Genomic DNA, 17,046 nt, shown 5'->3' on the forward strand with positions numbered 1-17,046 from the left:
GATTCACCACATGCTATCACCAATCCCTTAGTAAAGGGAATTACTCACTAATCATGAACAACTAACACAAAACCCAACAAGAAGAACAAAGAGAAGCAATTAAACTAAACAACTACTCTAATCAAGCAAGAAATTAAGAAAGAACAATAAATGAGATAGAGTTTAGAATGCTCATTGAAGTATTGAAAAGGAATCCAAAACAATGTCACTTTGCATCTTCATCTTCTTCAATCCACCATTGAAGCTCTTCACTTTCTCTCTCTAAAATACCCTAAATTACTCTTAATCTACATTGCAAAGTATAAAAACAAAGATTAAAACTAAATCTAAGCCTAATTTATGTGAAGATTGATGGAGAGATGTTAGGGTTTAACCCCTCAAAGAGGAGAGAGAAAACCCCAAAGAAACCCACCACCAAAACCTATAAAAAAAGAGGAGAGGAAGAAGCGTTTAAAAGACCCGTAGCTGCTCGTGCGCGCCCGCGATATTTGCCTGCGCGCCCGCGCACTGGGATTGGCCTGACAGCGACATTCATTTTCAAACGGCCATAACTTCTGTTCTAGGAGTCTTCTATGGGCGTGCAACCTACCGTTGGAAAGCTCTTTAAGTCTAGTTTCCAATGCAACTTGAATCACCTCAATCCAATTTGTAGATAAAAAGTTATGGCTAAAAGAGTGAACAAAGGTTAGTTTCGGAGTTCAGGCCCTTGAGCGCCCGCGCCTATCTTAGGAGCGCCCGCGCCTAAGCCGCGCCCAAATCGCGCCTACATTCTGCCTCCTTCAATATTTTCAACCCCAATGTTAGGCACGCCCGCGCTTGGTTTAGCGCGCCCGCGCCATTCTGAAAGCGCGACCCGCGTTGTCCGCATGACCTTGCTTGCTTGCTCCTTAACTTCCTTTGTAGCTCTTCAAATGAACTCCAATTCTCCAAGCTCTTCATTCTCTCAAAATCAACTCCAAAAGCCTACAAAACACGAGGAAAAGCACAAAAACATAATAAAGAGAGAAACAGAGCAAAAGGGGTACAAACAAGGGACAAACGTAGAAAAATACGGCGATTAGAGGATCTAAATAGTGGCATAAATGCCACTTATCAAATTCCCCCACACTTGCCTCTTGCTTGTCCTCAAGCAAGAACAGAAGCAGAAACAAAAAGAAAGAAAAAGGATCTAATAACACTAAAAGGAGAGGGGTGAAAAAGAATATACACTAACTCACTTTCGTAGGAATCACGGTTGTTTTTAGCGTAAACAACAAGCCATTTAAACCTCAAAGTCGCCTATGAGGACGAGTGTGCTCTCGTAAGGGTTTCCAAAGAGTTTAACCCATAACTCTACACATAAAGAAACACAAACAAGGCAATGCATAGACAAATAAAATAAACACAAAAACAAGACGTTCTTGGTGGACTTTTTGGAACGAAACAAGCACCAATGAATGCACAACTTTCTAAACAAATAAGGGTATGCACGTTCCAAGATGTTTAGGGTTGAAAGAAACATAGACTAAGCTAAGCATAGAGAACTAAGAGTCGTACAATTCACCTTTCATCCCAAACTAGCTAGCCGCGTTCTCTCCACTAGCTTCAAGTCAACCATTAGGTGGGCTTCTCATGGTTCCTCGAAGGAACCGGAAAAAGATAAAGAAATGAAAACGATGAGAAGGTTATCCCGACGTCTTGGCTATGCACTCTCTCTCTATAAGCTTGACAACTATCTTCCTCCATCGATAAAGACTAAACTCTATAGGGTCTAAAGGTCTTTTATTGGTTGTAAGGGTATGCTTGGGGTGTAAGGTGGGAAAATTTTTTAAAAAATTTAAAAAATTGGTGGTATTCCCCCACACTTATTCAATAAACACACACTAACAAGACTAAGAAACAGGACTCCCCCACACTTGAACGGAGCATTGTCCTCAATGCTCAAACACGAGGGATATGAAGTTTTTTTTTTTTTTTTTTTTTTTTTTTTTTTTTTTTTTTTGGTCCTTACCTTATTTGAGTAAGGACGGCTTTTCATAAGCATTTTCTCTTATTTCACTGAATAGAAACACAGTTTACTCACTTGCTTGACCAAAGAACTACAACTTTCTCATTTGCGTTCAAAATCAACACAAAACAATTCTCAAACCAACATGCTTCACATAAACAAAAGGTTTAGGGGAACAAAAGGTCATTCGGTTTGTAATGTGGCTCAAAATCAAGAAAGGGAAATAGGCTCAAAGGGTTAGAAAGAGGGGCAAATTTAAAAGAAAACCAATTTTGTAACAAAACAAAAAGAAGGATAAGAAAATGAAAAAATGCCTATTTCCTCCCTTAAAGGGTTCGGTCACGATCTCGGGTAGATAGAAGTCAAACTCTGGATTGAAAAATGCATAACCAAGGATCCAAATATGCCACTCAACAAAGTTGATGAAGGCTAGAACAAATAAACCTCACACGGGATTTGTATAGCAATTACCGACCTAAGGGGTTCATATCCACCATGGAGAGCGACACCGTCTTACCACAACCATGGATTAAGGCTACAAGTATCCCAAAGTTCTTAAAACCGCTACCTTAGCATTAAAATATGTTTAACTCAACCCAAAACACTCTCAAACCGTGCATACCATTACCAATTAGGAAGGAAAGCCTTCAAGGACACAAGCTCAAAACATTAAGTCCAAAACAAGAATGAATAAAACACATACGAAAACTTGCCTTGTTTTTAAAGGAAAAGACTCCATACAAGCAAATATTCACAAGACAAGAACAACTTGAGAATGTTTATACAGTTGCGCAAGATGAGAGCATGATCAACAAATCCATGTATACCAAAAGTCAAATCAATAAGGCGCTCATGGCCATCCAAATATAGAATAACCAAAGTCAAAAATAAACCTTGGTATGTATGGAGGGGGGTAAATCAAGCAATCAAGAGACCAAGAAAGGGAAGAAGGAAACAACAAAACCACAAACATTTAGCTTTCAAACCATATGAAAATAAAAGGGTAAAGCAACAAAAGAGAGGAGATGGAAAGAGTGAACCAAAATGTTAGGTGGGTGTAGAAACCCGCAAATTAAGTCATTTTCCTCATTTCCATTAAATTGCTCTTCTTTGATGCTTCAACTTCCATTTAAAAATATTCCTTGGTTTGCTACTTCTTATGGTTCTCGGTCCAAGGTCATGCGCAAAAGTATAGACATCAAGTACCTATATACAAAGATAAACAAGAGGAAAACAAAATTAAAAGATATAAAAGAAAAGTAAAAGCAATATAAACACGGGTTACATCCCGAGAAAGTCTTGTTTAAGGTCCAAGATTGACCTTATTAGTAAATAACCGGACAAAGAACGCAAAAGCTTGTCATACGCATCGGAAAACATTTCAAGAAATAGAGCATATACGATGCTCATATGACAAGCAAGCACAAAGTTGAAAGAAACTCTATGCTTGAGGGGAGGGGGAAAAGAAAAATCAAAAGAATCAAAAGAAAAATTAAAATAAGAAAAAGAAAAAGAGGGAACAAACTCATTTAGTTGCATTTTGGAAGGTGAAAGCTCATCATTGAAATCAAAAGTAAGGTCATGGTGGTATAGAGAGGCAAGGGGGTCCTCAATTGGTTTATTTTTAAGAAAATATGGTAGTGAGATGGGAAAAGAAGGAATATTGCTAAACTTCCTTGAAAAAGGGATGTAAGTTGAAGGGGTTTGAATTGGGATCGCACTCACCACCTCAATTACACCACCTAGCATTGAATCACAAGCTTTCTCTTCCAACTCATCTTCAATACCCTCAAAGATTTTCGATGTATTCTCAATCACCAATTGGGATATTTCACTCTCAACAAGAGCATGATCATCATTGTTAACATTCCCTAAGTCACCATGAATGAACATCGGTATCTCATCATCACCTAAACCAAACTTTTCTCTAAGCAACCTCAAATCAATGTTTAATTGCATCAATTTTGTATCGTCAATGGGTTGCGAAGAGTTTTGAGGCTCAAATTGGGTGGAGGGGTTGGTATCCACGAAGTCATGAAAAATCTCACCATCCATACTCCCTCCATCACTTTCAAAATCATCATCCTCAATCACATTCTCAAATTCCAAATGAGTTGTCTCACTCTCTTGAATACCCTTAGGCTCACTCAAATGGGAGGAGGGAGAAGAAGGAAAGGCATCCTCTTGGGATGAGGCTAGTTGGGAAATTTTACTTTCCATCATTTTAATCCAAGCTTCCCTTTCATTCCTCTCTTCATCTTGTTTTCTCATAAACTCCTTAAGCATCTCCATACACTCTTCTTCCTTCGATCTCCCCACTGAATTACCCTTACAAAAAGGCTCATTAGACACATAGGGGAACTCATTAGGAATCGTGTATGAAAAAGGAAAGGAAGATGAAGAATTATGCATTTGAGAATTTTGGGTGTGTGAAGCATCATTGGAATTCATGCACATAATTGATGAACATTGAAAAATATCATGAACATTATCAACATTGGGATGCTTCTCATTACAATTAGCATACAAAAGGGAAGGGTTGCCATCATGCATCAAGGGATCATCATGGGGAACATAAGAATCATCATTAGAGTTTATGCAAGAGTTAGAAAAATCACGACAATTATCATAATTATCTTGCTCATTGCTATCCCGAGCAAACCACAAATAGAAATCCCAAGCCTCATCCGAAGATGTGGCTAGAAATTCACCATTAAATTTGTTTTCAACCACCCCCCTAGTGTACTCATTCAAACCCCAATAAATTATCTCACAAGACTCCCTTAAAGTACAACCAAGGTAATTAGAGAAGTCTTCAAACCTATTAAAGTATACCCAAAAGGGCTCATATTCAAATTGAGGCAAAGAAGGACATGACATTTCATTTTGGACAAATTGATCCATGATTCAATGAGGCAAAACAAATAGCAACCAAATAAGAAAGCTCAAATATTTTTGGAATTTCCCCTTTTTTTTCCTTTTTTTTAAACAAAAAAAAATAAACAAAAAGAAAAGAAAATATTCGCAAAGACCTAGACTCAATAAGGTAATACAACAATAATGGAAGCCGTCCCCGGCAACGGCGCCATTTTGGTGAAGGATAATTAGGTCGTTGGACTAACTACCCTCAACCAAACAATATTTATAAACCTACACCTACACTAAACAAGTTTAGTGGTAAGTAGAGGGTCGAACCACGGAGACGACATAAACACTATCAACACCACCACCAATTAAGCTAGGTCAAAGAGATAGGATGGATAGAACAATAAACAAAATGAGATTAATATTAAGTTAAATTAACACCAAGGGAGAGGGTCAAACATGACAATGATCTTCAATAAAGTTAGGCAATGGAAATGAGTTTACATGCAAACCAAATATCTCATATAAGGCAATACCAACAATACCATCTAACCACCTATCGGGGTCAAAGGCTTTCCCAACTTAACACATGCTCATACTATCGTCATAAGCTGTGAAAGTTAAGGTTTTTGCATAGAATCGATCACCTAATGGATATCCCTAAGTTACACTATCGTCATAACTTAGTTCAATCCACCCAATTACAACACATGATTGGCCATTCACATGGAGTAATTAGTAAAACATGGTTACAAGGTATATTTAATCACATATAACCAACATTTGTCTAGCCTAATACATTCAAGATTCACCACATGCTATCACCAATCCCTTAGTAAAGGGAATTACTCACTAATCATGAACAACTAACACAAAACCCAACAAGAAGAACAAAGAGAAGCAATTAAACTAAACAACTACTCTAATCAAGCAAGAAATTAAGAAAGAACAATAAATGAGATAGAGTTTAGAATGCTCATTGAAGTATTGAAAAGGAATCCAAAACAATGTCACTTTGCATCTTCATCTTCTTCAATCCACCATTGAAGCTCTTCACTTTCTCTCTCTAAAATACCCTAAATTACTCTTAATCTACATTGCAAAGTATAAAAACAAAGATTAAAACTAAATCTAAGCCTAATTTATGTGAAGATTGATGGAGAGATGTTAGGGTTTAACCCCTCAAAGAGGAGAGAGAAAACCCCAAAGAAACCCACCACCAAAACCTATAAAAAAAGAGGAGAGGAAGAAGCGTTTAAAAGACCCGTAGCTGCTCGTGCGCGCCCGCGATATTTGCCTGCGCGCCCGCGCACTGGGATTGGCCTGACAGCGACATTCATTTTCAAACGGCCATAACTTCTGTTCTAGGAGTCTTCTATGGGCGTGCAACCTACCGTTGGAAAGCTCTTTAAGTCTAGTTTCCAATGCAACTTGAATCACCTCAATCCAATTTGTAGATAAAAAGTTATGGCTAAAAGAGTGAACAAAGGTTAGTTTCGGAGTTCAGCCCTTGAGCGCCCGCGCCTATCTTAGGAGCGCCCGCGCCTAAGCCGCGCCCAAATCGCGCCTACATTCTGCCTCCTTCAATATTTTCAACCCCAATGTTAGGCACGCCCGCGCTTGGTTTGGCGCGCCCGCGCCATTCTGAAAGCGCGACCCGCGTTGTCCGCATGACCTTGCTTGCTTGCTCCTTAACTTCCTTTGTAGCTCTTCAAATGAACTCCAATTCTCCAAGCTCTTCATTCTCTCAAAATCAACTCCAAAAGCCTACAAAACACGAGGAAAAGCACAAAAACATAATAAAGAGAGAAACAGAGCAAAAGGGGTACAAACAAGGGACAAACGTAGAAAAATACGGCGATTAGAGGATCTAAATAGTGGCATATATGCCACTTATCAGATGCCATCTCGAAAGTACTCTCCCCACAGACGGCGCCAAAATGTTTCGGGGTTTTTTGATGTCCTGCGGGAGAGTTACAATTCCGGGACCGGTCTCCTTGCGCCTGTACCTGCAAAACAACGGAGACTCCTTGTGGTGGGAGTTCCGCCTCCAACGGTCAAGTTAGTACTTGTTTGAGGAGTAATAAGTGCGGAAAAAAGGTTAAGTGTTTTCTCTAGGTGAGAGTCATTAATTGACGTGATCCTCTTTAATGAGGATTAGTAAATGTATTTATAGTCTTAGGATGCGTGCCTGTCTTAGGTTTAGGTCAACCTAGGGCTTCTTGGGCTTCCACAAGACTTTGGGCCTAGGTGGCCGGTTCCTCCATTTGGCATGGGGGAGGACACGTGTCGTGTCGTAATTGGTCCATGGTGGACTGATCATTACCTAAAACGTGGCAGGCTCCTGTTGGCCCACGTGGCGGACACATGGCAGAACCTGATTGGTCCACTTGTCAGGTGGTGATTGGTAGGGAAAAATCCCCTAATCACTTCCCCTGCTCGTTTGCCCTACCGGTTGCTTCCATTTTTCACAACACAAAGTCCCCAACATTGAGGGGCCGCTTGTGTACACTTTTGTTGTAAGCCCTTGTCATTCTCATACGGTATATCTCATGACGCAAGGCGGAATTGCCCCTGCGTTCTGGAAGTGAGTCCAATGCAAGCCGCATGGCCTCCCAGTTAGCCTCTTCATCATAGAGCATGACTCGGAGTGTTGGCTCATAAAGTTCAATTAGCAAGACAGCTTTGGTGCCGTATGTCATGAGAAACGGGGTTTCACCGGTTGCCCCCTTTTCAGTTGTTCTGATGGCCCAAAGGACGTGAGGTAACTCATCCGCCCAAAGACCACCGGCTCTTTCAATCTTCTTTTTTATGCCGTCTGAGATGAGTTTGTTGAAGGCTTCAACTTGACCGTTTGCTTGGGGCCGGCCAACGGATGCAAAACAATGCGAGATCCCCTGATCTTCCAACCAATCCTTGAGGGCAGACGTTTTGAACTGAGGACCGTTGTCAAAGACCATAGACATAGGCACTCCAAACCGGGTGATGATGTTCCTCCAAATGAAGGAGATGACGTCCTTTGTCTTGATGCCTTTGACCGCCTCAGCCTCAACCCACTTAGTGAAGTAATCTACAACCACTAGAATGTATCTCCTGCCGCCTATGGCAGGCGTATAAGGACCCAAGATGTCCATGCCCCATTTTATAAAGGGAATCAGGTTGTAGATAGCCGTCAGATCTGTTGCAGGACGGTGTATGAGCCAGCCAAACTTCTGACACTTGTCACACTTCTTCACTAAGTCCATGGCGTCTGCCTCAAGGGTAGGTTAAAAGTAGCCTTGCCGCCTGGCTCTCTTTGCTAGAGTCATGCCGCCTATATGTGAAGCACAAAAACCCGCATGCAGATCCTCCAACACCTCTTTTCCCCTCTCTGGGGTAATGCACTTCAGCAGCGGCTGCAGGTAACCCGTTCTGAAGAGTTCCCCCTTGTACATTTCAAAGCTTAGAGCTCGCTTTTTAAGTGGTGCCGCTTCTGATGAGGCATCCGGCAAAGTGCCGTCTACCAGATAATCCCAGATGGGGTCCATCCAAGTAGAGCTTCGGTCAAGGACTCCAATGGGATCATGCTCAATGCTTCTTTTTTCTATGACTTCCAAGAAGACTGACCTAGGCGTATCACAAGTGGCGGATGAAACCAGTTTGGACAAAGCATCCGCCTGATTGTTCTCTGATCGGGGGCACTTAACTCAGATGGAATTCGTCAAATTTCCCCGCCTCATCTTTGACCGCCTGAAGGTATTTGATCATTGCGGGATGGGTGGCCTCATAGTCACCATTAAATTGGCTAACAACCAATTGAGAGTCCGAGCAGGCGTCAACTTTTCTTGCCCCTGCCGCCTTACACATGCGTATACCGGCTAGCAGGGCCTCGTACTAAGCTTCATTGTTTGAAGCTTGAAATTTGAACCGTAGTGCATATTCATATGTATCCCCTTCAGGAGATTTGCAAATCACGCCTGCACCACAGCCGTTTACCGTAGAGCTTTCGCCTACGAATAACTTCCAAACTGGATCGATATTTTCCGGCTGAGCCGGCCTAGTCATTCGACAATGAAGTCGGCAAACGCCTGCCCTTTCACTGCCCGCCTAGGTTCAAAAGTTATCTCCAGACTTTGAATTTCAACATCCCACTTGATCATTCTGCCGGATGACTCTATAGTAGTCATTGGACGTTTGAGTGGTTGATCAGTGTAGACAGTCACCGGATGGGCCAAGAAGTATGGCTTCAACCACTTGACTGCCTTGTAGAGAGCCAACCCAAATTTTTCAATCATTGGGTACCGGAGCTCAGCGTTTCTAAATATATGGCTGATGACATACACCAAGAGTTGTTTGCCGTCTCTCTCAGCAAGGAGAACAACACTAAGGGAGTGATCTGAGATGGCTAGGTACATGTAGAGAACCTCCTTGGGCAGGGGGCTTACTAGCCTTGGCAACAAGTGTAAGTGTTATTTTAACCTTTGAAATGTCGCCTCAGCCTCTTCTCCCCATTCAAATCTGGACCTTTTCCTGATTGCTTGGAAGAAGTAAAGGCACTTGTCGCCTGACCGGCTGAGGAATCTTCCTAATGCCGCCAGGCAACCGGTTAGCTTCTGGGCCTCCTTGACGGTTTGGGGTGATTGCATGTCAATCACCGCCTATACCTTTCCCGGATTGGCCTCTATGCCTCTTTGATCAATCAAGAATCCGAGAAACTTCCCAGACTCAACACCAAAGACACACTTTTTGGGGTTAAGCATGACCTTGTGCCGCCTGAGTGTGGTGAAAGTTTCTCGGAGGTCAGCTAGGTGATCCATCTGAAGCTTAAATTTGACTATCATGTCATCAATATATGCCTCTACATTCCTTCCGATTTGATTAGTGAAGACCATGTTGATCATTCGTTGGAAAGTAGCAGGCGCATTCTTCAACCCAAACGGCATCACCGTGTAGTAGTATAACCCCTGATCAGTGACGAAGGTCGTCTTCTCCTGATCCTTCTTCCATAAGGGAATCTGATGGAAGCCTGAGTAGGCGTCCATAAAGCTCATCAGGGCATGGCCGGATGTAGAGTCAACCAGACTGTCAATCTTAGGAAGCGGGTAGCTATCCTTCGGACATGCCCTGTTCAGATCTGTGTAATCTACACACATCCACCAGGTACCATTCGGCTTTTTGACGAGGACAACATTTGCTACCCAATCTGGGTAGTAACACTGCCGAATGAACCCAGCATCCAAGAGTTTTATTACCTCAGCGGCAGCCGCCTGAGACCTCTCCTCGCCATGATCCCTCTTCTTTTGCCTAACCGGCTTCATGTTGGGATCCACAGCTAGCTTGTGGACGGCTAGATCCGGGCTAACGCTTGGCATCTCCTCCACTTCAAAGGCAAAGAGGCCTTTGAACTCTCTCAGTAGTTGGAGCAAGTCTGCCCCCAACTTTTCAAAAGCGACCGTCCCAACCTTGACTGTTCTGTCAGGACGGCTGTCGTCCCAGACGACATTAATGCTCTCACCAGCCGCCTGGGGTCGGGAGTCATCCGGCCTTTCCCCGGCTAGTGATTGCTATTTCATTTTTCTGGCGGGGGCCAGTTGGTCCGCCTTTCTCTTTGTACCGCCTGTTTTAGGGGCAGGTCCGGCTTCTTTGTCCACGAGGTTAGTAGGTTCCTCGCTGGGGCCGGCTGCATGGGCAGTCGGCTTGACATCTGAGAGATAGCACTCTCTTGCCGCCTTTTGGTCCCCGTTTAGGGAGCCTACTGACCCATCATCCCTCTCGAATTTAATTAGTATGAGGGAAGGGATGATGACAACCTTGGACTCGTTGAGGGTCGGACGGCCCAATAAAAGGTTGTAGGCAGTTAATTCCTCAACCACCAAAAATTTTACAACCATGTGTCGTCCTTCCCCTTTGCCACCCAGCCGGATGGGTAGATCAATCCTACCCACCGGATGCACTACCCCGCCTCCAAAACCGACTAGAGGGTGGGGAGCATTGTGCATACTGCTGGGTTTGTACTTGAGCTTTGTCAAGTAGCGATAGCTTATCAAGTCAGACGAGCTCCCGGTATCGATTAAGATCCGGCCAACTCGTTGATTGGCGACTTTACATTCGATGACGATAGGGTCATCGTGGGGCCGCCTGACCGTACCCCTGTCCTTTTCAGAGATGAAGACCTCAGGGAAGGTGTCTTTCGACGCCTGGCCCTTCATCCTCTGAGCTGGACAACTTTCTGATGTTGTCCTTGGCACCCCGGATGGAGGGACCCCCGTTAGCGAAGCCGCCTATAATGGTGTAGATTTGCTCCTCATCAGTGTCAGAGCTCACAACCGGCTTCTTTGACGGTTGTCCACTGTTTTTGGGATTACCCTTGGACTTCGTCAGATAGGACTTCAAAGCCCCCTCATCAGCCAGACGGTCCAATAACCGCCTGAGGCTGTAGCAACCATTGGTGTCATGGCCAATGTCCTCATGGAATTGCCAATACTTGCGCTTGTCCCGATTTTTTACAGCGCTCTTCAAAGGAGCCGGTTTCTCAATAGTCAACCGGTTTTTTATCTCCATGAGGATGGAGGAGCAGTCCCTGTTGAACTCGCACTTGGGGACGTACGGTTCCAATTTCTTTTGCTTCTTCTGGGATGACTGACCTGGGCGGTCAGCTGCCCAGACTTCTTCTCTTTTCTTTTCATCTCTTTTGGCCGGTTGTGGAGGCCGGCTCTCCTTTTTGTCAGACCGCCTGGGTTCTGACGAGTGTTTGATGGCACAGAGCTCTGTCGCCTGTATGTAGGCTTCGGCTTCCATTAGTGCCTCCTAGAGGGTAGCAACCCTCTTGCGGACCAGGTCAAACTTGAAGGTTGACCCATCCTTCAGACCCTTGAAGAAGTCTATGTACGCAACTTCGTCGGACAATCCTTGTATCTGAATTCTCATCAGATTAAACCGCCTGACATAGGACCGAAGTCTCTCCTTGTCTCCCTGCTGGATATCCCCTAGGTCGAGGCTAGTCTTCTTGGCTGGGATATTCATGGAGAAGTTGGACGCAAACAGATATGCAAGCGTCTTCAAATTATTGATGCACCCAGCCGGCAGGTTGCCAAACCACCGTTGGGCTATGCCCTTCAGCGTTGCCGGGAAGCATCGACACCAGGCGGCATCATCTAACCCTTGTAGGTACATGAGGTTGGTGTATGCCATTAGGTGATCTTCCGGGTTGGTGGTACCGTCGTAGGGACCTACCAACACGTTCTTAACCTTGGCCGGCTGTGCCGCCTCGGTTATTTCCCGGGAGAAAGCCGAAGGCTGTTCCCCTAGGTTTAGCAGCCGGAGCTGCCAGTCCATAGGCTGGACTGTGTTTGCCGCCAATCCTCCAAAGGGGGACAGCTGCATATAAGGTGATCTGGGTCCATATGGTTGTTGGGGCACATATGGAGCCTGATGGATCACATGGGGAGCCGTACGTACGGACGTGCCGTGTGACTGACTCCCTAGATTGGTTTCCGAATGCTTCATCGAAGTATTGCGGAAACTGTCTAGGTAGGTCGACGTAGAAGCCAACTAAGACATGCTCTGACTCCTCTTCTCCTGGATTAACAACCGGGCGTCAGAGAAAGTCTTCTTTGACCCATCCGGGTGTATATGCCGGATGGCCTTTCGCTGCCCTAATTCAGGGAAGCGAATTTTGAAAGGTCGATAAGGGGCCCATCCGCCCCCTTAGGCTTCGGGTGAGGAGTGGGCACCCAGTCTTTAATTGGCTTCTTCCCGAAAGCCTTCTTGGCCGACTGACCCTTGCTGGAGCCAGCTGACTTCATGATAATGTCCTTAATTTCCCCTTTGAAACTAGTCATGAGATTCATGAGTTCGTCTCTAGTGACGGGGGCAGCCCCCTTCGCCGCCTGGAGTTGTCCAGGGTGCTTGACGCTTGGGTTGCTGGGACAAGCTTTGTCTTGTCCCCGTTCCTTCTTTTCATTGGAACGGATGCGCCTAGAACGGAATGGCCCGTTTCGGGCCATGTAGGTTTCGACATTGTAGTCGTCACCGCTTCCACTTTCATAGTTGTAGTAGTGGTAGTGGTAGTGGTAGTGGTAGTGGTAGTAGTGGTGGTAGTAGTAGTAGTAGTATTGGTAGTGGTAGCAGCGGCAGCGGTAGCGGTAGTAGTAGTAGTAGTAGTAGTAGTAGTAGTAGTAGTAGTAGTAGTAGTGGTGGTGGTGGTGGTAGTGGTAGTAGTGGTAGTGGTAGTAGTAGTGGTAATAGTAGTGGTAGTAGTAGTAGTAGTATTGGTAGTGGTAGTAGCGGCAGCGACAGCGGCAGCGGTAGTGGTAGTAGTAGTGGTAGTAGTAGTAGTAGTAGTATTGGTAGTGGTAGTAGCGGCAGCGGCAGTGGTAGTAGTAGTGGTAGTAGTAGTAGTAGTAGTAGTAGTAGTAGTAGTAGTAGTAGTAGTAGTAGTAGTAGTAGTAGTAGTAGTAGTGGTAGTAGTAGTAGTGGTAGTATTAGTAGCGGCAGTGGAAGTGGTAGTAGCGGCGGCAGCGGCAACGGCAGCGATAGCGGTAGGCGGTAGCGGTAGCGGTAGTAGTAGTAGTAAATAAGAAATTAAAAAAAAATGAAAATATACATAATATGTTATACGAAGATATTAATTTTTTTGTATAGGAAACGTTAGGCTCGTTTATTATTCCTTTTTTTTTGTAGGAAAAAAAGTAATATTTTGTAAGAAGATATTCAAATATTTTCTTAAAACCAATTGATCAAGTATTATTGTTTTGATCTGAAGAGGGTGTTTATGGGAAAAAGCAAAGCATTATGTTTTCCACCTCAAGGCATACTAGAACTTTTTAATTATCTTCACTCTTCACTTCGAACAACGATCGAGAGATGTTTTGGACAATTAAAATCTCGATGGAAAATATTGACAATGATGCCAAATATGGACACTAAACATCAATTGGCAATTATGGTTGCTAAATTCACACTTCACAATTTTATTCGATTACATGAGTTGGATATACCCATTGATAGTGGTATAGAAATCGAACCAAGAGCAGATTATGATTTGTTTAACGAGAATCGAAAAGATGTAATGAACGAAGTACAACTTAATATAGCGAAGGAAATTTGGAACTTCTTGTAATGAAAATTATATTTGTAAACGTTTATGATTTGGAGCTTATTATGAAATTTTAATTATTATCGTTTATTGTTTGTGCTATTTATTATTATTATTATTATTATTATTATTATTATTATTATTATTATTATTATTATTATTATTATTATTATGATGGTTATTATTATTATTATTATTATTATTATTATTAATTATAATAACCATCATCATCATAATAATAATAATAATAATAATAATAATAATTTGTATTTGATCTGAACTTTTCAGATATGATCTGAACTTATTTTTTCTGGTCTGATCTGATCTGAACTTATTTTTTCTGATCTGATCTGATCTGAACTTATTTTTTCTGAAATAAGTAAAAATAAAGTGAACTAAACAAGGCCTAAGTCTCAGCCCTGCACGGTGCTCTGCCGCTTTGTCCAAGTACAGGGGCAACAATGGTATTTTGCATCACTTTATATTTTAAGTCAGGGTATGTAAATACAGTATACGTATATAAATACACATATAAAAGTTGAAGGTATCTGTTTGAATTGTATTTCCCCGTTTCATCTTCTTCCATCTTCTCGTTTTCCCGCTTTGTGTCGAACAAGAGCAAATTCATCCTTCATTACAATGCCATCTTCTCCACAGTCGTCGGACAAAATTACCAGTTTTCAGTGTGAAAGCCTTGTAATTTCAAATGAAGGGCAGTGGTTAGTTCATAACTGTAATTTACGTAATTAGGGTTTATGTTATTTGAAACAACAATTTGGATTTTTAAAGTTTTGCACAATTAGGGTTCCAAGTAGAGTTGTATGATTACGTAAACGGATAATTATGGCGTTAGTTGTGATTGAATAAGAAAAATTATTAGGTCGAATTTCGAAGTGGGTAATTATTGAAATTTGAGATTCATGAAGTGGGTAATTATTGAAATTTGATGTTCATGAATGAATTGTTTGTAGAATTGGGTGAAGTGATTAATGTTCTTGGTTTTAAACATTTGAATGCATAGGCTCAAAATGTCGTGTAGATTGAACACTTGAAATGATGTAGAGTATTGTTTCAACACTTGAATTTGTCAAGTAGAATATGAATACTTGAATGCATGTGAGTTTTTAAGTTGTTATTATTAGTTCTCTATTGAATTGAATGATCGTTGAATACTTGTTGAATTGAATGGTTGTATAGTAGTTGAAGAAAAGGTTAAATTTATGTAAATTTAATTGAATTGTTGTTGAAATTATTGAATGGTTGTTGAATTAATTGAATATTAATTGAATGCTTGTTGAATTTTTGGAATGGTTGTAGAATACTTTGCTATAGTATTGATTTATTAATGTTCAAGTAATGCAAAGGGCAAAAAGGGTAGTGGTGGTAAAGGTAAAGGTGGTTTGAGTGGTGGTAAAGGTGAAGGTGGCAAAGGCAAAGCTAGTGTGAGTGGTGGTAAAGTGAAAGGAGGGGTGAGAGTTGGGGGAGACATAAATCAGCTATTGACAAAATCTACCAGTTTGGAGATTCATTTTTTCTTTCAACCTCTGATTCATCCTCTGGAGCAATGTCAGAATCGTATTTTGTTTATAAACCTGAATCAAAAAGGGAAGCAGAATCATATAGTGTTGTATCTAGTGCAGATGTTAGTCATTGTTACAACAGTGGTGATGAGGTAATAACTGTGTAATCTAAATAATATTTTAGTAATGTGAATGCAGATAGTTAATAAGTGTATGTCTAAAGTTTGTAATGTTGGTTAATGCAGGTGAAATAGGCCGAACGCAAAGCGAAGTCACGGAAACGTAAAGTTGATCCGATTGTGTATGTGGTGAGTTGTTTGTTCATATGAGATTAGATATTAAAAATTGTTTGAATGGTGGTGTTTATGTTAAAGCATATTGTGTAGGATAATTCCAAAATTGTAGGAGGCATGGTGAAGGAGTCAGGGACAATTATTGCTTCGGTTAAGAGGCAGAAGAAGGTATAGCAGTATGAATATGACATCTGTTTGTCATAGGTTTGTTTTTGGTAAGGCATTATATCACTATGAATATCATAGGTGTTAGAGTTGATCCTCGTGGTATTTTTAAGTTGTAGGCAATGAATGTAAACTGCCTTGTGGAGACAATGGGTAGGATTTTAGGTAACTTTGACGACACGAAGAAGCGTATAGTTAGGGAAATGGGGTTGGGGTCCTTTTTTTATTGTGTTGGAAAGAGGCTGCCACGGACATTGGCATTGTGGCTTTATACTAGAGTTGATGTGAGTACAAGAAGAAGGTTGTTGACTGTTGATGGAAATTCCTTTCCATTAGACCCAATTCAGTTGCGTTGGGTGTTGGGTCTTCCCTACGGTCCAAGAGTTGTACCGACCAAGGTAGTGGACAAGGAAATGGAGGATAGAGTATATGATACCTATAGCACAAGAACACGTTGCGGGACAAGAGGCATTACCAGGAAGACTCTGATTGAATACTTGGAGTCTCCTTGCATCGATGAAAGTGAGTTTAAGAAGGTGTTATTGATGTATGTGTTAAATGTACTATGTTCATCAACATGCTATCGTTTAAAGAAGCAATTCTTACATGGTGTTGTAGTGGCAGACCATGCACCCGAGTATAATTGGTGTAAGTTTGTTCTAGATGAGATAATGAAAGCATTAGGGCAGTTTAGTAAAAGGTTCTTTTTTGAAGTTAATGGTAGTGATGCTAATGGAACACTGGTGGATGTACTTTGTTCTTGGCTGTAAGTATGACTTTAAGTGGAGAGTATAATTGTTGAAGATTACCTTAATATTTGAATTTGATATTTATTTCTTAAAATTATAGGTGTTTTATTTGAATTTGATATTTATTTCTTAAAAATTCAGGTGTTTTATTTAGACAGACTTAATCGCATTCCTCTTAAGTGGGGCGAGTTTCCTAGGATTAAAGTTTGATCTAGGCAGGAGATGAACAAGGCAAGATCTGACGATCAGCTTGATTCTAGTGACTTTGGAAAACGTGGGGTAAGTGTTTATTGGCGGTTTAATTTTGTTTGTTGATATTTATAGTACTATGTAAACTAATTTATGTGAATAAACTAATCTATGATAGTGTGTGGACGTGGCGTATTGGTGG

Source organism: Chenopodium quinoa, unplaced genomic scaffold (assembly GCF_001683475.1).
Source record: "Chenopodium quinoa cultivar QQ74 unplaced genomic scaffold, ASM168347v1, whole genome shotgun sequence".
Classification (NCBI taxonomy): Eukaryota; Viridiplantae; Streptophyta; class Magnoliopsida; order Caryophyllales; family Amaranthaceae; genus Chenopodium; species Chenopodium quinoa.